Here is a 25,556-nt window from a genome sequence, read left to right as displayed (position 1 = left end):
TCAGAGGAATATTATCAACTACCATGTTCCCAAATATTAAATCTGGGAATGAGTGAAGGAAAATAGTAAGATATCAGTGGGTAACTATCTGTAGCCAAAATCATACAAGAAACGATACGTACCAAATTAATGCCGAAAACCTTCATCTTACCATAAGTGAAGCATATCTCTCTGGATTTTCTATTAAATTCAGATCCAGTACTTTAATGTACAACGTTTCGTTAACAAATACGTCTATGCAAAGAAAGCGATTGAAGATAGAAAACGATAAATAATGGGTATATACGCATATTTCTAGGGTTATTGTTCTTTCATCGCAGATCAGCTAATCCATAAAATCCATCAAAGGACAATAATCCTTGAAATACGCATGTAACCGCTATATTGTTTCTTTTTTTTTGTTCTAACTTTTACAAAGACGCATCTGTTTACGAAACGACGTAATTGACAGTGCTACCTCTGAAATCTATAGATATAAACCTGTATATATATATATATATATATATATATATATATATATATATATATATATATATATACATACAGATACACTTGCATACATAAATACTATAATTTAAAAGATTCTTAACTGCTGTATAGATCACGAGGGTTTGTTTCTTACGGTGATAAGAGCATCGCCAAACCACGTTGTTTACAATATATGATTAAATGCATTACGCTGCGGGTTACCCAAGAGTTTATGTTTAAGAAAGAGATACCAGATAGCGGTACTGTATACAGTATGTCTAAAAACTGAAGAGAGAATTTCAAGTTAAATTTCTTTGATAATTACTATTCTCAATGGGAGAGGTAGATGGATATCAACCATTTACGAAATACACAGCCAGATCCTCATATCGCCATACGGGTGCACCACTTGCTAAAATTAAATCTTAATCCGTTAAGGAGGCTGCGTTTGTCTGCCTAAGACCTTATTGCATGCACACACTCGCACGCAACATGGTCTCAGTCAGATACACGTGGTATCCGTAACGGACTACGAAGAAAGTCATTGAAAAGGTTTCCAGTAGCAACGAAAGTGCTGTAGTAAATAATACCAAAACAAATGAGTTAGTATTTAACTAAATTAGACAGAGAATCGATTAATTAGATGCATGTTTAAACAATTGACTAATAATAAAAGGCGTGGAATTGAACCAGAGCGTGTGTTAATAATATCGGCATAATCACTCTACCTAGATACGACGAAATTCGTTTCAACACACGAATTCACATAAAGTGCCTTGCAATACAAATACAAGAACGAAGAAGAATAACATTAGCAATAAAATGAAAAGCAGAATATAGAAGATATATAAAAGTTGGTGAAAGGAGATTTAGATGCATGTCATCATAGGAATTATTCCGATGTCTGTTAACGGAATACGAACCAAGATAAGAAAAGCATCGATGCTAATATATAATTTGAAGTTAACAAACTTTCAAAATTGAAAACAAAATTTTCGTAATAAAAATCGAAAGGAGAAAAACAACACCACCAGAAATGCGAGAATTAATACATATGTGGTGTTATAACAAAAGACAGTATCATTTTAGCGTCATTAATGAAACCAATATTACTACTCAATATACAAGTGAGAGACAAAGCAAAGATTTGATCAAAATTATTAATGACATACACGATATTCGCATTAAGAATGTCTTTATTGACCCGAGTTCTTTTTCTCAGTTATTTTATTTCTTTTGGTTTTTTGTTAGTGAATGTTCTTTTTGGTTACGATATTTGTATGTATTGAGTAGAACATTCAACTATAAAAAAAATTGAAGAGGTATATACAGATACATAATAACATACACACACGTACATAAGACATATACGTATGAAAATATGCATACATACGCATTTATATAGATACACATGCATACGTATATACACATATATATGTATATATATATATATATATATATATATATATACCAATATGTATACAATATATGTATTATGTATATGCATATGTGTGTGCGTACATACACACATATATATGTATATATATATATATATGCCAATATGTATACAATATATGTATATGCATATATGTGTGTGCGTACATACACACATATTCATATATATATATATATATATATATATATATATATATATACATTTATGTATTTGTATGTAAATATATACATATACGTATACACACATATTTATGTATATGTATATATATTTCTATCTATCTATCTATCTATGTATATATATATGCATTGTATGTATGCATCCATGTGTGTATACATGTGAGTGTATTTAAGATAGATAAATATGATATTTCTTAAAAAGTAACTGTTTGAGTGAATCAAGTATGACAGTGAATAAAAGTAGTCATTGGATATTTGAAATGCTCTCACTGATATGACGTATATCAGTGATGACAGAGAGAATGGCTGCTAGCAAAGAAACACTGACGTGCAGACGTACAGATTGTTATCAAAATCGCCAATCGCGCATACAGGGATGCATCCGAATCACACACATATTGAAAAATGATAATTATTATAAAAAGAACATCCCTCCTAAACCTGGCAGGTGACTGTAAACTGAGTTTGCTTTTTTTTATATATATATATTTCATTTATTGATTTATGTATTGGTTACAATCAATGTCTTTTGACTATATTATAAATACATTCACATGCGCGTATACTTACACTCGTGTAAGCATATTGTGTTGGCACTCCGTCCCTTACGACGTCGAGGGTTCCAGTTGATCTGATCAACGGAACAGCCTGCTCGCGAAATTAACGTGCAAGTGGCTGAGCACTCCACAGACACGTGTACCCTTAACGTAGTTCTCGGGGAGATTCAGCATGACACAGTGTGTGACAAGGCTGGCCCCTTTGAAATACAGGTACAACAGAAACAGGAAGTAAGAGTGAGAGAAAGATGTGGTGGAAGAGTACAGCAGGGTTCGCCACCATCCCCTGTCGGAGCCTCGTGGGGCTTTAGGTGGTTTCGCTCAATAAACACTCACAACGCCCGGTCTGGGAATCAAAACCGCGATCCTATGACCGCGAGTCCGCTGCCCTAACCACTGGGTCATTGCGCCTGCACTGTACAAGTATAAGCACGCATTAATCACACATTGTACCTGTAGCGTTTTACATTTCTCTACTACGATACTGAAACACATTGACAGCCACGTTCGAGTATCGCTGTTAATGTGTTTCAGCGGATTGTTCGGCCTCCAGATATTAGAATGGCACGTGGTTAACAATTGAGCATCCATAGCGCTGACAATTTTGGGATCATTAAGCACCAAGGTTTAGCTGAATGGCGGAAAATTTGTTCGGACTCAGAAAACATGTGGCGCATTAGATTTAGTAGACGATTTGAATAGCAAATTTGTGTCCGGCAAACATTGTGTGGAAGAACAAAATGTGGTAGAGGGCTACATACCTTCACAAATATACTCAGAACGTAAGAGCAGACGAAATTCCGCTTAGCATTTCGCCCGGCGCGCTAACGTTTCTGCCAGCTTGCCACGTGCTAATGATTCTGCCAACTTTCCACCTTTAATGATTCTCTAATATTGATCTCATTGAACGTTGTCAGTCAACTGCAAAAGACGACGAGCGAATTGAACATACCGCTTGTGTACTTGAATATGAGAAGGCTGCCAACCCTATGGAATACCCACTGTTCTTTCGTTTCAGCCATAGCAAAAATCGGTGGACAAGGGAGAAACATTGCAGAGAAAATATGCGCCATGTGACAGTAATACTCTAACGAACAACGCCGGGCCGCAGACTGATGACTGATGGCCGCATCAAGTGAATTTCAGTGCTGAAAGCCTGCTCTACAAAGGGTTTGTCCTACAGAGCAGGTTTCCAGTTACTTTTCGGTACCACCTTGTCTATGTCAGCGATACACATTTTGATGAGTATGCAACGCTCATACCGCACCGGAAGTCGAAGTCAAAACGGAAATAAAAAAAGTCGTTTACTTATTTATATAAAGAAATAACATCATGTCGACAATGATCAATATACCCCCCTTCCCCCATATGTATGTGTGTGTGTAAATACAATACACAATTATGCAAAGCACAATGTAAACATACACACACATACACACCCATATATTTACATGTATGTAACTTCATACATTTTAAATACATACTTACATACATACATACACACACACACACACACACACAAACGAACACACAGTCAATAGCAAACAAATAATGACAAGAAGATAAAGGTGAGGACAATGGGATATTGAAAATTCGACACACAAAACAACAGCAATAATAATATTGCTATTAATAATGATAATGATGATGATGAGTGTGATGATGATGATGGTGATGACGACGGTAATGGTGATGATGATGATTTAGAAAGAAGACAAGTCGAGGATGAAGAGACAGAAAACAAATACAGTAAAGAATGTTGTGTAAACACTGTTAATAGAAATTCTTATGTTTCGAGTATTTATCATAGAAAGCAATGATCGACTTCAATGATTGCAAATTTAACAGCGATATTGTTTCCTGTTTTCCGTCTAAAATTTTCCTCCGTCAATGTGCTCTCTTTATCATCATCCGGACGTTAGATTTCCGGAAGTCATATTTCCGAGAGGAAAATAAATAAAATAAAAAAACATCTAAAAAGCATATAATCTAAAAGTAAAAATTAAACAGGAAATAAAAAATATTGAAATCCAATTAAAATAAGAAAGAAAAATACAAAACAGAAGGGAAGACAATATGAAAATGCAAACATTATTTTCAGAATGGAAATGATAGCAATTTCAAATTAAGAAATGTTCGAGTAGTCTGACACACGTACATGCACAGGGTGGCAGGCTCAGGCATCTACATATATATACATCCGTGTGTGTCTCTGATATATATATATATATATATATATATATATATATATATATATAAGATAGATAGATAGATAGATATATGAATATTGCATGTATAAATATATGTATATAAGTAAAATTCATATATATATATATATATATATATATATATATATATATATATATAAGATAGATAGATAGATATATGAATATTGAATGTATAAATATATGTATATAAGTAAAATTCATATATATATATATATATATATATATATCTATATATATATATAAACACACATGTTGAGATGAATACATATGCAAACACAGACATACACACATTCATACTTATTTAATTCACACTGTGTCACGCTGAATATCCCCGAGAACAACGTTAAGGGTACACGTGTCTGTGGAGTGCTCAGCCACTTGCACGTTAATTTCACGAGCAGGCTGTTACGTTGATCGGATCAACTGGAACCCTCGACGTCGTAAGCGACGGAGTGCCAACAACAACATATATATATATATATATATATATATATATATATATATATATATATGCATGCAGACATACATACTGATGCATGAAGTGACAGTCTCCACCTTTCCTCCTTTCCTTAAATACCGGTTTGCACGCGCGTATAGATCGATACATACATACAGAGACAGATACCTAAAGAAATTCTACGAAAAACTTACATAGACTCCTACATGAAATTTATTAATATCAGTCACCCCCAAGCGTTCATCCATAAACTCTTTCACTATAAATATTTTAATAAACACAATAATGAAAAACCTTCATAAGCTCTTTCAGTAAAACATTAAACTTATTCACTGAAAATATCCGTTGACTCAAACGGAGGAAATGATATATATTACAAGACAGTTGACGTTTATATTCCCTTGAGACGAAACATTTTAAAGATTTTTAAAGATGCTTGTCTTCAGCAAGAAACGGTCAGTATTTCTTCTATCTATTCCGTTACAGTTGGTTATTATTTGCAGCTTATTCTTATTTATGTCTGCAGATACGTTCAGATTTATTGTTACTTCAAAGGAAAATCTAGTTAACAAAACTCTGAAGAAAAATAATGTAATTAAATTAAGCATACAGTTGAGATTTACTGAATTTACTTCGGAGGAAATTGTAAGCGAAGATGTGTAACGACGATACTAATATCTCTGATATATGACAAAACAAATCTTCACACTAGATGTTGTTTATTTTATTGTTTTTTGTCCTGATTTCTCTTGAAGAACTGAAAGAATGATTCCTAACTTATGCACACGGCTATATAATTCACCCGGTTCTTATTTTTATTGACTTCAGACTGACGTAATAGAAGTCAAAGACGGAGAATATGCGTAGCTAGAATCTTAAAATATCGGAAAATCTATCAATTCTGCCATCTCTCGCCCTCTCTCTTCTATCTCCACTCTCTCCCATAGTCTCTGACTTTCTCTTCCTCTCCTTATCTGTCACCTTCTCGCTTCCTTTCTCTTTGTTTGCCTTTCTATCTCTTCCTCTCTCTCATCCTTTCCCCTCTATCCCCCCTCTCTCTCTCCCTCCTCATGTGTCATACTGAGACAAACGTTAATGATTTTTGAGCTTCCTGTCAAAGTCTGAAAGATATATAGTTTTTAAGAGGTATATTCCGTTTCGCTTGCAGTTTATTCTGCTAGTCTTCCACTCTTAAGAACTTACTACTGAAGCAAGAGCATTAAGCAGTTAGAATTAGTACTGTGCTAAGAAATAGAGAACCGTGCTAACGATTCTTCGAGCGAGCAGAAAGGTTAGCAGTCCGAGCAAAATGTCTAACGTTATTTCTGTATTCAAATTCCGCCGCATTTGATTTTGCCTTTCATCGTCTTGGGATCTCCAAGGATAAATACTAGTTGAGCACCGGAATCGATGTTGTTGGGACAAAATTTGAAGCGAATATTAGAGACATGTGCGTTTATGCATGGTGTATGTATTTATGATCCACTGTAAAAACCGATCGCTCGGTGAGTATTCTGTGTTGTAATTACAGTCGTCACTTGTGGAGGATTGATTATCATATACCATACTTTTGCAGAGATAGACGGACTCTCTCCTTTCTGCCCATTCAAACTGTTTTATAATCGTGATGCTAGACGAGGAAAAATAGAGCGTTAAGCCAGCATCATTCTGGTGTTCCTATTGTGGCCTGAGTGGAATGCAACAACGTGAAATGAATTCTTCCTGTGAGGTGGTTGGTATAGTAATCGAAATCACGATATTACGATCATTCTTCTAACTACTAAGCCGCCACAATCTTTAATTATACAAAATGTGTTTGTTTACTGACGCCATGACCCATATTTAAAAGAAAAAAAACAACGTAGACCCAATAATGGACGTATGAGGTGACCAGTATGCATTGTATTAACCTGTGCTTATTATAAACCAATGAATGTAAAGTTTTGAAAACCTATCCATTGTAACTCCCGCTGCACTTCATAAATTTTACGTTACCTCCAGGCGCTACTTCAAACTGCTAGAAATATTACTGAGGTTCAATATTTTATTCTACAGTCTACGGTATGGGCAATTTGAATCATAAAACATGATTTCAGTATCGCTGAAGGACAAGTCGCCAGTGACAAGTATTTAACTGATATACTTTTATTAATCAGACACATACACGTTAGACTTCATTAACTCCCCTTAAGTACATAACAAAAGGGAATTTTTATACACAATCAGCAACATAAATGTCACACTTCATTAACTATTTTGGCAGACATCTGACAATGAGATACTTGATACGATGTACACTGTTGGATAATAAATATTTGATATCGCTTGCTATACTGTTTGAATAATGATTGGAATGAAGCTAACGCGTGTGTCTTCCACAAAGTCAAAATAATCATCTCACTCTACTTCCTTAAATATTACCAAAATGAAGAGATTGAGATGTTTATTTTGAACCTTTGGAAGACACACGAAGTGTCGAAATATTGTTCACTCGATAACAGTCGCATTCTTCTTATTGTTTCTTTACTTTCTTGTGGAGTAGCATCAATCCTTTATTATTATTAATTTTATTAGCTTCATTATTATCAGTTATACTAACCACATTTTCAGTATCAACCTATTTAGACCTATCATTATTAATTATATATTCATCTTCAATACTTAGTTTTTTGCTCATCACATTTCTATCATTATTCCTGTTGCTTTGTTAAAAAAAGATTGCTTAATGTATTTATTTCTAATTCTTTTTTATTTTTACTAATTCTCCCTCTTAAGTTACAAATTATCCAATATGCTTTCATTTCTGGGAATTATCATTATTCTGGATATATATAATATTTTTTTTCTTTTTATCCAGCTTTAAATAATACGTGCGTTTATTAATTTTGATTTGGTTTAAATACATTCTCATTAGCCGCAAGTTTTGAAATACGAGTAGATATATTTCCCGTCTTCCATATTTACTCACAAATCATTGGTCGGCGCAGCACTATAGCAGTTCTATAGGAGAGACAGAGACATCTTGTCGAAATTCCAAGCGGTAAGACTAAAAACGAAATCTTATGGTGATAAAAAACCACATTCATACCTTTACTTCACCTTCATTTAATTGAGAAATAAAATTTAATTGCTCGGATAATATTTCGAATATTTGAGAGGAGGCTATGTTTTTTATTTTATTTCAAGTTTCTTTCAATTAGATTCTATTTTAATTTAATATATTTTGAATTTATTTTAATTTACTACAAGTTCATAAAATTAGCTTCTCTGCTATAATTGCTTCTTGAAACTGTATAAAAGAAATTTTGACGCTCCGCTTTTTGACATTGCTATGAACAATTTCTATGACACTATGCGCTGTTGGTGTACAATAAATTGAATTCGTTATGTGAAAGTGTACTCTTCTAATTATCCAATTAAATTACGTCAATATACTCTCGTGATTCACTCGGTTTAGTAGTGAAGTTTGTCTCCAAATCATATATCGCCATATTGTTAATGCAAATAAAATGGCAAAACGACTGGTAAACGTCTGGTCTTTTCGTAGAAATAGGTGGATGTCTTTTATCTAGATTTGAGTATGGGCTAAACATGAAGAAAATATGACGAAATTGGCTGAGTAGACATGGCTGACTGATAAGAGCTGTAATTATCAACGACATGGTTCTGAGTTCCATCTAACTGTCTGGTAGTTTCTCCTAAGATGGTGCCAGTTGACCAAGGCTGCCAGTGGATTTGGCCGTCCAAAACAAAGAAACCCGTCATATATGTATTTGTGTGAGAGGGTTTGTGTGTGTGTGTGTGTATGTATATATATATATATATATATATATATATATATATATAGGTATGGTTTGGGTTTCTGCTTGTTGTCACCATCATTTGACAGCCGTTGTTGGCTTGTTTACGTCCACATAACCTAGTAATCTTGTTTGTTGTTAACGGCTGATATATCCTCCAGCACACACATTTCCCCAACACACCTGATGAAGGCTGGAGGGAATATCAGAGATTCGATAGGGAGATCATTTCTGGGACTTTCTCTAACTGCTCTAGCTTCACGTGGAGAAGAACCTCCAAGGTAGTCCCGACTTAATTCTCTCTACTCGATCCTTTAACATCCAGGAGATTCTTCACGTTGTCCGTAAATATACAGGCGAGAATCCACCATTGATCCAAGCAGAGCATGTGTGTATTATTTGTATTCATAACTTTTGCTCTTAGGAGTTTTATATTTCTTGGATCTGTGTGAAGGTGTTTTCTTTTCCATCTATGTTTAGAATCATGATGAATTATTTTCGAAACTTGGTTCTAATAAATTTCCTTTTCCCTCATACAGCAAACAAATTATCTTCGTCCGTTCATTGTGTATATCATTGCATTCATGAATTCACAAACAAAGATTAAACGGGTGTAATATATTTTTGAATCTTCCTAGAACTTATTTCCAATGTTTTCTATCTTTTTTCTTGGGTCTGTCCCTGTTAAGTTTGAAATCCCCCCTTGTCAATCCATATTATTTATAGGGATTCCTAGAACCGTGAGAGCCTGCTTCAAAGCAGTAACACTGAACTTTTGGACATAATTCCTCAATGAGTGTGATAAGAGTAATCTTTGCACAGGCCAAAAACACATCAATACCAGAATAAAGAGTGATTTGCCAGACGAGATATTTACGTAATATTTGGAAACAGCTGTCATAAGCAGCATTCAAGCCAGACATGCATATATTCACGCGAGGTGTGTGCATATCATTTCTTGAATATTTATTTAAAATATTTCACCAACGGAGAAAGAGCCAGTTTACCTCCTCGTAACAAAGTGTTTTCATTAAATTTGTCTACATCAAAAGGCAAGCAATTTTAATACGTTCCTATATATTTATGTAAATATGTTCCTTGTGTGAGTCTGCGTGTGTATATACATATATGTGTGCATGTATATATGTCTACATCGTGTTAGATCTATACGTTTCAATTATGTATATATCCTCGTGCAAATCTTTCTAGAGTTGTTACATGTGTTGAAGTATCTACTATACACGAACCCCTTGAAATTCGCGCACATTTTTATCACTTCATGTAGAGCTTCATGTAAGTTTTTAATTACAGAACGCGGCCCTTCCGGCTCTATGAAACCTGGCTTCTTACAACTGGCAATGAAATAATTATTTCCTTCATAAATTAGCCCAATACTCACATTTGTAAATGTTTAAGCCTGACTTAGGTTCTGTTGCATTCTCATATATATATATATATATATATATATATATATATATATATACAGGTATGAATGGATACACGCATGCGTGTATGTATGCATATATGTAAGATTTTGTGTAGGTATGCTTATATCTGTATAGTACGTCTATCTGTATGTATGTATATATGAATGTGCGTATGAATATGTATGCAAAGGTGTGTATATGTCCAGAATGTACGTATCTATAATGCGTGCATGTATGTAAACATGCATGCGTATATATAGCAATGAACTAACAAGAAAGTTTCGCAGGAATTTCAATACTATCAATTCGGTATGTATGCATGTATTTCCTATAGACGTGCGCACGTACAAGTAATTAAAAACACATGTAGACACGAGTATAAATATGTGAGTGCGCATGCATAATTCCCTTTGTCATTGCGCATGTGAATATGCATAGATGCATATATGTTTATAAATGTACGCTAACATGCACATTCACTCGTGTGTTTTTCAGCATAAAACCTTATAAAATATTTAGATTTTTTAAGACGGCGGGAACTAAGTTGCCAACACATACTATATACTGTTAAAGACTGTCATACCGGCCATGACGAAGGGAAATAGCCTTGAAACTCGAGTCGCCTTTATATATATATATATTTATATTTATATATTTATATATTTGATCCTTTATATTGAACACTCAATATTTCATCTACATTCAATACTTTATTTCATGGTGCCATCCATTTTTATTTTATTTTATACTATATATTGTATATTATATTATATATTGTATATTCCATATTCTATACCCCACATTAGTTCTGCAGGAATATAAATAAAACATAAAAAACAGACAGTGTTGGAACTCTTTTAAGCAAAATAATATATTCCTCTATACACAATCATACAAAAAAATCCACCTTTTTTTGTATTTATTTTTACTCGCATATATATATATATATATATATATATATATATATATACGACGGGCTTCTTTCAGTTTCTGTCTAGCAAATCCACTCACATGGTTTTGGTCGTCTCCAGACTATAGTAAAATACACTTACCCAAGGTGCCACGTAGTGGGATTGAACCTGAAACCATGAGGCTGATGAGCAAATTACTTACCACACAGCCAGCCCTGCTCCGGTGTATATTGCTTTTCTGCCACTCATGTGACTCAAGTTAACTTAGTCATAATTTAGTACGCACTCATACAAACCATGGTAAAATAACACACCAACGGAAGCTTATATTCCTTTTTGCACTAACATTCATGCACTAATCAATCTAATATCGCAAGCGTTGCATTCTAAAAACCACGTGATATGGGAAAATCAGCGAAGTAGATACAGTTCTGTACTGTATCTTTTATAATTTTTATAGATTTATTTTAACTGCAAAACCACACTACGGAAGAATTGACGTAAGATTGAACAATAAACAGCGATATGGTGAGGGAGTACTGTGCATAAATAAATACATACAATACACACGCATATATATATATTTCACGCTCAATGCACCGTTTCGCGTCCGATCACCGAACCTAAGAAACTCGAAATTGGGAAGTAGTTAAATGGCTGACCACTTCGGAAACCTAGGTGGTGCAAGCTTCTCACCTTAAAGGCGCGACCACGGCTGTGTGCTAAGACATCTGCTTCTGAACTAGATTTGTTCAGCTTCCCAACTACACTGGTCATCGAGTTCAGTCCGACTGCGGTGAACCATCAGCCGGTGACACCTGCTATAGCTTCGGGCTGACCAAAGCCTAGTGAGAGGATCTGGTACACGTAAACTGAAAGAAGCGCGTCGTATATATGTGTGCATGTGCGTGTGTCCGTTTATTTACATCCCTGCAACCTCGCAGTTTGGCAAATATGCCAATAGAACAAGTGACATGCTCAACAAAATATAATATGTACTGGGGTCGATATGTGTTCAACTAAACCTTTTCAGTTTGATGACTGAAACAAGTATATGATAAAAGATAACACACGCGTGAGTGTAGACACACATATGCATACTCATGTACCTACATGGGTGCCGTTGGCGATTTCTTTTCCTTCTTTTGACCTTTCTCTTTCTTCTTTCCGACGAAGAGCTATGCTCGAAACGTTAAACTCTTTCCTTTCACTGAGCGTTAAGCTAATACACCTCTTGTACACATCTTCACGTTCATCGTTTTCCCTTTTTTCTTGATTTTTATTCATTTCTTTGAATTGTTTTTTTTTTTGTCTAACTGAATATCTTTGTGTGTGTATGTGTAATGTCTGATGAGAGAGTAAAGAAAGCCAAAACACTATATTTCGTATGCATTTTCCAACAGTTTAATTTGCAACTAACACCAGTCAATAAAACGTCGGCACCATATTTCGAGTCCTCTTCTCATAAGCCGATACCCAACCACACACCATTCACTGAAATGTTCGACTTTGTACTCTGATAGGAAAACAATCGATATTCGTCGTATATACTTATCCCGCCCCGCTATTATCTTCAAAATCTTCACGGATATTTTTAATTGAATGATAATGTATTTCGTTGGGCGCACTAGCAAAACTTTGTTCGACAGGAAGGAGATGATCGAATTAAATCTACGTCAGTTTAATACTGGCTATTATTTTATCGATCCCAGTGGGTTGAAAGGCAAAAATCAACATTGTGTATGGGAGGTAGGATAATATGATTTTATATTCTAAAAGCAATGGCTTTACAGTTCCGGTCGCATCTATTTCACATTAGAATTTATAACTGAATATTTATAGGGAATTCTGTATAATATTTCGACAAAAGCCTTTTACAGTCTACCGATTTATAAATCAAATCAGGCGTAAAGTTTATATTGTTAAGGTAACAAAACAAAACGAAAACAATATTTGTTGCTTGTTATTTGCATTCAATGTCTCCATGTAGGATGAGCATATATGTGTAACTAGAGAAGAAAGAGAAAGCCAGTTAAACAGCGAAAGTCTGCGATTAAATAATTTTAATTTTGTTCTATTGACAAATGTTAGTGATTTTTCCAGAAATATTCAATTATATATATTTGCTTGCCGTTTGCATCGTTGAAAGTTCATATGATTGTTAGAATGTCATTGCATTGCCTCCATATTAACAATTCGTGTTGGTGCTGGAAGAGGTCGGTACGGTGGAAGGACGGAGGTGTAGGTTTATAAATGTTATTGCTTCAAATTGAATGTACCGGATTCCTTAATAATGGTAATTTCTGGCAGCATTTTATTTCTGATGTGTGTAAATGAATTTATATAGTTTTTCCTCCAATTCACAGCCTCGTAAATTGAATTTAAATTAGAGCTTTGCCTATGCTTTGTCTAACGTCCATGACTCTCAGCGAATTGTTATTGGCGCTGGTATTTTTGTTGTTGTTTCGTTAGTAAAATGCAATTAGTTCTTCCATCAATGTTGTTGATATTAAACATCATCTGAAATAAATAAATAGGTTCACTCTCTCTCCTCCTCATCCCCTTCTCTCTCTCACTCTCTGCCTTCCATTTTGTTTCACCCTTTGTTTCTCTCTCTTTCTTCTCTCTCATTATCTGTAACTATTTTTTTCTTTTATTTATGCAATTCTTTTATATGAAACCTTCAGGTGGAGCGAATTAAACCTTAGAATTTCGCAAGCCACTTTTAAACATGAGATTAACAACAACAAACAACAAGAATAACAACGAAAAGCATCAAGAAAAACACCAACAAAACAACAGCAGTCACACGTATTAGAAGCTATAAACTGTTTGTTAACAGACATAAGGAAACCCATCATAAATGGAACACTTTTCTCCATTTAACCAGCATTACAAACAGATATATACCAGTTGTTTATATTGTTTTCATTCTGTATCATTAACAGCATGATTTAAAATTGTTGTTGTCTGTGTTGTTGCTGTCCTCACTACAACATTAACGACTTCACCAGTCTACGCTTATTAGAATGTATCATTAGTAGCACGGCTGTTTAATTGATAGGAAAATTGTTTTGTGGCATCTGTTTATGGTTCTTTAAATTCTGATTTCAAATCCCGTTGAGACCAATGTGTTTTTCACACTTTGTGGTTCGATATAATGGATGTACCATTTGAGTAAAAGCGTGAAATGACTGATTAACTTCACGAATCAGTTTCCTCGCCTTCTGCCTTGTACACCACGCATGTACACCTCCTTAAAGGGTCTTTGTAGAACGAATCAACGCATGTACTTATTTAAAACCTTATCTTATTAGTATCTGTTTCCGAACATCTAAGTTACGGGGACGTAAACAAAACAGGATCGGCTGTCAACACGGTGGGTAGGGACGGACAAGCACAAATACTCACACACACAGATATACACGCTTGAAATACTTTCACCTTAATGTTGTTCTTTATGTACGGAGACACGGTCGTAGGATCGCGGTTTCGATTCCCAGACCGGGCGTTGTGAGTGTTTATTGAGCGAAAACACCTAAAGCTCCACGAGGCTCCGGCAGGGGATGGTGGTGAACTCTGCTGTACTCTTCCACCACAACTTTCTCTCACTCTTACTTCCTGTTTCTGTTGTACCTGTAATTCAAAGGGGTCAGCCTTGTCACACACTGTGTCACGCTGAATATCCCCAAGAACTACGTTAAGGGTACACGTGTCTGTGGAGTGCTCAGCCACTTGCACGTTAATTTCACGAGCAGGCTGTGCCGTTGATCGGATCAACTGAAATCCTCGACGTCGTTAGCGACGGAGTGCCAACAAGTATGTATGTATATATATATGTGTGTGTGTCAGATAGATAACTGTGTGTGTGTGTGTGTCTGTGTTCGAAACTATGTGCGTGTAAGCCGAACAGCAATATAATGTTTACGGAACATAAAATTCCACGATTTCAGGCGCCGAAATGTGAAAACCGAAATTGCCTTTTCGCAAAATTGCCGGATGCGATTCAGCTAACGAACTTACTTCTCTTCATATTTTATTGCACATATGTTGCTTAGTTTCTGAGCGCTATTCACTTCCAATACTTTTTGTCTGTCTCTTAATTTATACGCTTAAGCTATATATTTCACGCTGATATTAACCGTACAATGAGTATCCAAACGTTATTATTTATATAAAGAATATAGTAACCAATTTTCAACTCTATTTCTCATGTTTTAAAATAGACCTGTAATTTGGATTGAATTTTTCTTATATTTTGATGCCTAACTATATATGTGATTCTCATATCAATTTTCTTGAATCGTTCATAAAGCAATACTGTTGATATATCTTTCGTGTATATAAGTAATGCGGATGTTTGCCTGTTGACATCCCTATGTGCATATGCGTTACGCATAAACACACACACACTCACGCACTCACACACCCACATAAACACACATATGTGTAATACATTCCTATACTGTATATATGTAATGTATATATTGTAATGTATACGAACATATATGTATATATATGAATACACATGTTTATGTATATATTTATATATGCTTATATTTCACATATATATACATACACACACATATATATATATATATATATATATATATATATATACATATATATACACGATTAAACCTATACCAATATACAAAAAATATCTAGAGTTATTCATGCATGGAGCACCCAATAATTTCGTCTTAATAACATGCATTGCATTTTTTTATATTGATATGAACACAAAAGTATACATACATGCATACGTATGCATAACTGTGTGTGTGTTTATTATATGCACATTTACCTTGTACAGAAGTTTACCCTCTACCTGCTGTTTCTCTGCAACATGTGTATTGTTTCAGCTCCATCAGCGAAGAAATACAAAATTCTTGCTATGCTTTGAGAATGGAAGATGAGGAATAGTAAGAAATTTCGAAGACCGTGCAGAATATAGGAAAATGTGGGATGAATAAGTAACAAAACAGAACAAAGTAAAATTTATATAATGAGAAGTGAAGATTTCAGAAATCACCGAGTGTTTTCAGACAATGTGAAAGTAAGTAAAAAGAAGAGATGAAGAAAATGAAGGAAAAACAACGAGGGTATTAAATGGATGTCGATAAAGTAGATAACAGAAGATTGATATGTGTGATAAAGATGGAGAACGGTAGAAAGTTAGCGTTGAAAAATGCGTTAGGACTCATCTGGGAATACTTATTTAAAGAGGTAGGCACAGAGGATAGAAGTTTAAGAAATTCTTTATATATAGGCGCAGGCGTTGTTGAGTGGTAAGATCGAAAAAAGTGATGTGATTAATAAAGAACCTCATGAATTCCATTTTCTGTTTCGTTATATACTCGACGGAGAAATCAGTGATCCAATGACATTCATATATAGATCCAGTTGATGATATCAGGTACCCGCAGACAACGTATTCCCAATTCTAATATAATTACCTACATATATATAGTGTTTGTTTCTGTGGCTATGTATATCTTACACACATTGCTTTCACAGCGACACAGTAGTGTAAACGCCGTCACTATTAACCCCACACGGACGTATATGTAGATTTATATATACATACATGCAGCTAATACAGCTCATATTTTTTGTACCCATAGTATTTTTCACGTGGGTTACAATATATCTAATGAAAAACACAATAGTATCATTTGTGTATATCTATATATATATGTGTATGTTTACATTTTTTTAGTTGCAATAATTTTTCCACCCTAATTCTTTTCGTATATCTAGTTTACATTTTTTCTTTGCACGTGCCTCCATATTTCTTCAATGTTCCTGATTTATATATATGTTTTATCCTTTTTGTAAGTCTTGTTAGTTTACATCCCTGCTTTTTCTGATTGTACACGCTGTAACATATAGCATCTATGTGTTCGAAGTTTTTAGGGAAACAGTTTGCGTAAATTATAAATGAACTTTTCTTTTCAGTGTTTCCATAAAACCATCAATATATAACTAATGTGGTAGAAATGGGTTATATTTCGATAACAAGCAGAGGGGTACAAAATGCACAATTTGTGATAAAAATAATTGGAAGGAAATGGTTTTAGTTTCATTTGTACTAGTGTTCTGGTAGTGTTTGTGCTGTGACGTTGATGGTGTGTCAAGATGAGTATTGTATTAGTTGTGTTGTATGTGTTGTTTAAATTTTATTTTGATATATTTAGTGGCGGATATCAGCTCCAAGAAAGCAAGCATCCGATCCCAGACGCTCATGCAAGACATAAACAACAAGAAGACATATTTCGTCTCTGAAATCTTCTGATATAATATAGGTAGGCGACTACATATCACTGCTATTTCTATTAGTTTGACTCTCCTACAGCGAAGCACAATTCAAGTTTCTTCAGACATAGTACAGCTTGGAATGCATCATACAATGTTTATGAAGTGCAAGTTGTTGATAATGTGGGTGCCATTGCTAGCATACCCAAAAGCCATTTATAAGGGTCAGGTATCGGTTTCTTCTACTGTGGTAGGTAATCCCGGTGCAGAGCGCATGATATTAATTCACTCAGCGCGAGACAATGGCATTTTAAGTTTTGAGTCTTGCATGCGTGAGATTCCTTTAAACTTATATTAGCGTGTCAGGCAGTATGTATCCCCACTTAAACGTAAATATCGTTAGAATAAGCTCGGTCATTTGTTTACTTTTTAAAAATTGTCACTTCAATTCGGAGAATGTATATTATTATGATATATTTAGATACAGTTATTATAGTATGAGTCTACCATAGTAACTTCCTCTCCGTAACTTAAAAAGCCTTTCTGGTTTGTTTACTAATATTAAATTTAATATATATATATTATATTATATTATTTTAGTTTCTATTATTTTCTGTTATATTATATTATATTCTATATATATTGCACACTAGAAAATTACTCAGCATAACATTTCAATCTATTGTTGTATTCTCGATATTGAATATACTTTGTATTTAACCCGAGATATGAGATATGTTGCCCTTCGAACTAAAAGATATATTATGTCATTTTAATTGTTTCCTGTCATTAAAACACAGTAATATATTTATTTCAAGCGATCGATACTAGGGTCTCATACAGTTTGCAGTTTAACCAAATATCTAGATAATACACTGACGGCTGTCTTTGATCTTCTTAAGATGAATAGCTGAACAATGTTAAACATACTCCAGTATTTACTTACGTATTATATATCAATAGACGACCATTGATGGTTTCATTTTATACGTGAGAAATTGATTTGAATTGAGACTAACTCCATAAAATATTCTGCTAAATTAACTTATCAATAATCCTACGGCGACCAAATAGCATCAATAATTTAATTCTAATTTACTCGAATTTACACACTTCTTAAGATACTTGTTTTCAATGTATATTTTTCAGAAATGATTATATAATAATTGATCCGGATGGAGTCAATATTTACAAGTGAATCGACACGAAGAACTTTGTTTTACTACATATTGGAGATGGTGCTGTTTATGACAATTACTTTTCCTATCAGGTAAGATTTGCAGTTAAAATTTTTATTTGCTTTTAAACTGTTATCAAGGCAATTTGATAAGAAACAGTTGGATGTATTCTATATGCCATTATTACATTCCTTATAAATACTATTGTTTTTCTTGCATCTCAGCTAAATTGAAAACAATATCGTTTGTAGAATTATAATTTCTTTTAAATAGTTTGTTTCCTTCCTTCAACCGCAAATTCGAATTTTTATCGCTGATCAAATATTAAACTTCGTAAATTAAGTAAGCGACTTAGTTTGTTCCTAATGTTTACAGACTTGGTATTATGAGTAGTAAAAGTTAGATACTTATATATAATGAAGCCTCACGTCAGTTTCTTTAAAAATATAAATATAAAAATGTATTGCATTTGTTACTACAATTGTTCCAGTGTAGACAATTTTTTCTAGCAAATCAGCCGTCAAAGATAGTAATGTCATCACTGAATGCACTTGGAATTAGTTGGATTTTTTTTATATGTGGTGCATACGTCCGCAAAAAATTCTATTTTATACTGCGTTCATACTGTATATGGTTGAGAAACTTTGCAATGATTCAGTAAGCTATGTATAGAGTATATCTGATGTTTCCTTTGGTGTGTCATTTCTTGTATTCTTATTGGGTTCTTGCCTATATATATATATATATATATATATATATATATATATATATATATATATTACCTTAATACAGAGAGTAAGAAAGGGATAGAGGGGAAGAGAAAAGGAGTCATATTCACAATTAAAACTAGTTTGCAGAATGCAGTTGCAATGTGAAGGCATCCAGAAGCTCACTATCCAATAAAGTTTTATGCGAAGCATTACAGAAAAAGATGAAATCCTAACAGATTGCATGTGGATTAAACGAGCCGAGCATGATTTTCCTTAGCTCAAAATGCCAGAAGAACAAGTCTATCGGGAAGCTCAAAATGATACTTTGTTCCCGACAGCAAGAGCATCATCGACATCAACTTAATTTCGTTTGGCGACACGATCATCAAAGAGCAAGTTGCGGAATTTTTGAAGGAGTTCAAAAAGAGATTCCATTGCAAAAACCAGAGAATATGCTCCAAGACAATGCTCCAGCTCACAATATTCCAATTTGGTAACAAACTACTTGGCAGAGATGGGCATCAAGACACTCTCCCAGTTTCCTTACAATCCAGATCATGCTCCCAGTGACCTTTGGTTATTTTCCAAGCTGAAGAAGACCAAAGTGGCTATGACATAGTTCCAGGACACATCTATATTGGAAGAGCTCCATAGGGCCGTTATGAAGAAGCTCCAGCACTAGAACAAACAAATTGAAGTAAGAGAGTCCTACATTAAAAGAGGTTAGAGTTCTGTGCTTCTATGAACCTAGTGTCTCTCATGAAAAAAGTCACAAAATTCTGGAATGTATCTTGTATACAATTACATTCAAGTACAACTGTTAATACCTTATTACTATTGTCACAAACAACTGCTAATGAAAAAGGTTTAAAGAACATAAGAATGTTTATTTCTCACAATGAAGCTTTGAGATACCGACGTAGAAGGCGCGCCAGCATATGGCCAACTGCAATAGTGCAACAGTAATAACGTTACAAATATCACATCATGCACACACACACACACACACACACACACACACACACACATACACACACACACACACACACACACACACACACACACACACACACACACTCTCTCTCTCTCTCTCTCTCTTTCTCTCTCTCTCTCTCTCTTTCTCTCTCTCTCTCTCTCTCTCTCTCTCTCTCTCTCTCTCTCTCTCTCTCTTTCCATCTCACGCACACACAAACACACTAACCATAAACGCTTATTACCGGCGGCAGTCGGAAGCAGAATTAGATACCGACACTATGATCCGGAGCTTATTAAATATGGATATACTATCGAAAAACGAAAAGTGACTTCACTATTTCACTCGACGAAGCAGCTCGAGAAGAAGTATTGTGCTAAAAGTCAAAGACGAATAACTGTCAGACGAAAAGGGTTCCGTAGCGATGGTAGAATTCGCTTACCAATGACAAAATGTGAAAAAAACACGGAAGCCGTGCTAAACATTTCCTTCACCACTGCGAGTGCTCTCCGTTTGCTGCTGGTTCATTTCTCTTCTTTTTAGCACGATATATCGGGATACACACACACACGCACACACACACGTGTGCGCGTGCGCGTGTACCTTTCTGTGTATGTATGCTTGTATGCTGTATTCTTGTGCGCGTGTGTATGTATGTATAAGTATATATACAAATGAATAGATGCTTATATATAACAGTACTTATATGTTCATAAATGTATGTATTTATATATATGTATGTGTGTGTGTGTGTGTGTGTGTGTTGCTCCCGCATGACCGCAGTTAGATGACTGAAACATGTAAAGGAATAAAAGAATGCACATGGATACATATTTATATATAACAGTGTATATATATATGTATATATATATATATATATATATATATATATATATATATATATATCAAACAATAAGCAACACGGATTTCAAAAGTGATTGCAGTACGCACGTTTCATGCTACTTCAATTTATTACCTTAAATACGAGCATTACCTTAAATACAATGTGAAGAGCAATCTTCAGCTGCACGAAAATGCAGAAAAAAGACATATTATAAATGTGGCAACATATCAAATTCAAGTGGGAGAGAACATAACAATCCAAAATATCTCTATCCTTAACATCTATCTCTATCCTTAACATCTAATCTACTTAAATCAATCATCAGATTCCTGTATTGATTATCCTTGTTATTTCCTAACATCCTTTCTTTTTTCAGTCCCTTAAGCATTAGTAAACACATTATTATAAACTAATATAAATCCGATAATAATTTTTATTCACATTATATAAATAAAGCTTACCTATGTGTCTCCTAAATAGTATCATTATCTTATCGTCAGCTAATAATTTTTTTAAAGATAATTCCAAATAGTGTTCATGATCACTATATACTTAATATCCTTAAATTTTACACCCTATCCAGAGCCCCTGAATTCAATATTGACATTATTTCATGATTTTTGTGGAAGATAATTACATCTCATTTTTATTTATTTTATTAACATACCTCTTACTGTGTAAACATTAGTTAGAGTTCTGTTGTTGTCTGTACCACTATACTGTTACTCTATTCAGACTAAAAGTTAAAAAAAAACCTATTTGACCCATATACCTAGGGCTATAATTCCTCAACATTAATTCCTCAACATTTTGATAGTAATAACATGACCTGATATATATATATATATATATATGTATGCCTACACACAATTTATACGACCAACCGTCCATAAAAACACACATATTTCATATACATGGCTTCAAACTCGCATGCATGCATATAACCTGTGAGGCCTAATCGACGTCCATTAAGTAAGTATCGGTCTACCAACCATAATATACACCGACAAATTTTAATCATTTATTATACAAATACAATTTTTGTTTTAACAGGATCAGTAACATGAACGAATAGCACAACAACGCCATCACCATAACGCCAACGACAAAATCAAATACATGAATACAAACATGTTTTGTATTGTAACTTTTCTACATTAATCTTATCAGATGAGAATTATTTTTCCAATTCTTACGAACTACCATGACTACGTGTCATTAGAATATACTGACAGATAAACTTTACAAGTACATTACATTGTATGTCTGTTTTCCTTCGAAGTATAAGCGAAGAATACCGCACGGTACGGTATGCAAGAAAGATAACTATTTTATAATTAGTATTATGTATTACACTGGCTGCATGTTTACTGCTGTTAATTTTAAATAAGTGTAGAAGGAAAAAAAAGATATATAGACAAACAGACAGACAAATTGATTGATAGATTAATTTCTATGTATGATATTTCTCGTTTAAAGAATTTATCCACATTCTCTCAAAGATTATAAATTATATTTGTATGTTTTTGTATGAATATATACATTAAAAGTAAAATGAACGTGTAATTTGTGTATTACTTCTACAATTTTTCGTAGCTTTTTCACTTCGAAAAGGCATGCGTTATCTAACATTATTTTGTATTTTCGGAAAGAGCTGCTTCTTCAGTTAATAAACGTTGGAATAATGTTTAGGTGATGTGCTCCCAAATATTTCGCTACATACAAAGCTACATGCCCTATTGGTTAGGATGTTTCTCTCAAAAATGCATTTTCGATGCCGGTATAATTTGAACTCAGTACGTAGCAGCAGACGAAATACCGCTAAGCATTGCGCCCGGTATGCTAACGATTTTTCCGCCTTACGTACTATTACTACTACTACTAGTACTACTACTACTACTACTAATAATAATAATAATAATAATAATAATAATAATAATAATAGCCACTGGATTATGATCATAACTGATTGGCAATGACATCACGTACGTATATTGTCTTGGCGTTAAAGAAAGGCTACAGCAATTATTCTGCTGAAAACCAGAGATTTGCATGTCATTTGTTTGACCTTAACCAGTTGAGCATATCCCTTTGTGGTTGACGATATGTGCATCCCTGATCACGAGCATAATTAGTGGGGGAGCATTATAGGCGTGTGTTGAGAGGTATTCTTTGGGGTTTGAATGATTCAATTCTGGAGACAGGGGTGTTTCCTTCAACATCCTTAAACAACCTTTATTCAAGGACCATTTGAGCGGGATGTGTTACTCCACCTGAATAAAATTCTCACAGAGCACCACCTTCGAGTTCATGCCTTATCTTGATATCGCATAACCATATTGCGCACATATGGTTGTGATGCATGTAGCAGTTGTAGCTATATCAGACAGGTAGTCATGGTGGTAATATTGGGCATCGTATATTTTACCCAGTGTCACTTTTATAGCATGCACTGATCTCTCACTCAGTAATGGTTTCAAAGTTTGCCACAAGAGCAGCAAATTTAGGCGGGGGAGCGGAATAAGTTGATCACATTGATCCCAGTGTTTCACTGGTACTTAATCTACCGACCCGAATAGGAAGAAATGTAGAGCCGACCTCGGCAGAATTTGAACACAAAATATAGCTACGGGCGAAATACTGCTATGCGTTTGATCCGGCGCTTTAACAATTCTGCCAACTCACCGCTTTAAGTAATAATATTAATAATAATAATAATAGTAATAATATCAAAACCAACAACAAGAATGAAAATCTAGAGCAAAAACAATAAAAACCTGTGACTGTTTGTCATTTATGGGGAGATAACGCCATTTTATGTTCCCCAGTTAATTATGCTTTCACATTCTCGCCAAATTTATATAAATTTACTGGAATGAACCTTTATTCTACATATACGCTAATGTTTCTCCCTTTCTCATCAATATAACCCTTCCTTTTTCAGTCACTCTCTTTCTATCTATCTCTCCTCCCCATACATATAGCAGGATATGCGTGGGTGTATATGCCAAAGTGTCTCTGTGTGTATATATTACAGGGTATATTTGCCTATCTTGTTGGATATCTGCGTATAAATATGTATATATACAACACAATGTTACGCATAAGATAATTTCTTGTGCCGGAGAGAAACAGATATGCCGAAACACACACACACACACACACACATACACACACACACACACACACACACACACACACACATATATATATATATATATATATATATATATATATATATATATATATATGCGCACACATGGTGACATATTAACATATTACATATGTGTGTGTATGCCAATAAACATGTATGTATTAGTATAAGCCTAGAAATATGTCTGTGGCTATGTTAATATGTATATATATATATATATGTGTATGTAAACTTGTATATATATATATACACACACAAATGTGTTTTATTACATATATATATTCTAAAATGTAAGATCCCTTAGAGACTAAAATTTCCAGAATAAATAATCATGAAAAAAGAATTGAATCTCCAATGAGTCAAAGAATACTAGAATTCTATAACACACAAATGTCTGTGTGCGTGCATGTGAGTGTGTGTGTGTATGCATATATAGTCATATATAGCACACGATACTCTCACGAGAACACACTTGAAGAAGAATGCATATCCTCCTCAAGCACACGTACACACACATACACCCATTTGTGTGTCTGTGCGTGTATATGTGTGTGTTTATGTAAAGAAGTATTTCTATCTAGAGAGAAATTTCGATGTACGACTGAGATTTTACCGAATAATTCAAATGTACGGATATAATATATTCCGTGGACGGATGGTATAATACAATGATTTGGATATTATCTACTTATCTATATAGACTTATATAATACATCTTAGCTTAAACTTTAGTGTAAGAAATGATTGACTTTAATGACTAAAGTAAGTATGTTTGCTTCAAGTTTACAAATAAGTGCTATCTTGTCACATTGCTGTCTGACAATCTTGTCAAGAGGTTCTGGAGTGTTAAAAAGTGTCTACAACATTACCATTGTAATAAATATATGTCACACATTATTTCTACTTTCGTACTGTTGCTTTTATCAAAGATATTGTATGGCCAGTGTTGTAGTAGTAGA

General features: G+C 34.1%; 1 long non-coding RNA gene across 3 annotated transcripts in view; it reads left to right on the top strand.

Annotated features, from left to right (window-relative positions):
• LOC128250553 (uncharacterized) overlaps nt 1–25,556 on the top strand; it is a 63,558-nt gene that overhangs the window by 9,397 nt on the left and 28,605 nt on the right. For 2 of the 3 annotated variants that reach the window (XR_016237935.1, XR_016237934.1), the window contains exons 2-3: nt 17,681–17,788; nt 18,888–19,008. This is a non-coding gene — a long non-coding RNA (uncharacterized LOC128250553). Of the gene's footprint in view, nt 1–17,680; nt 17,789–18,887; nt 19,009–22,496; nt 22,931–25,556 lie in introns of those variants that run through there. The other variant, XR_016237933.1, reaches the window with a different exon arrangement.

Source organism: Octopus bimaculoides, chromosome 22 (assembly GCF_046866305.1).
Source record: "Octopus bimaculoides isolate indiv1 chromosome 22, ASM4686630v1, whole genome shotgun sequence".
NCBI classification, from domain to species: domain Eukaryota; kingdom Metazoa; phylum Mollusca; class Cephalopoda; order Octopoda; family Octopodidae; genus Octopus; species Octopus bimaculoides.
The sequence above is the reverse complement of the archived record's forward strand: the minus strand, read 5'-3'. Positions and strand labels throughout refer to the sequence as shown.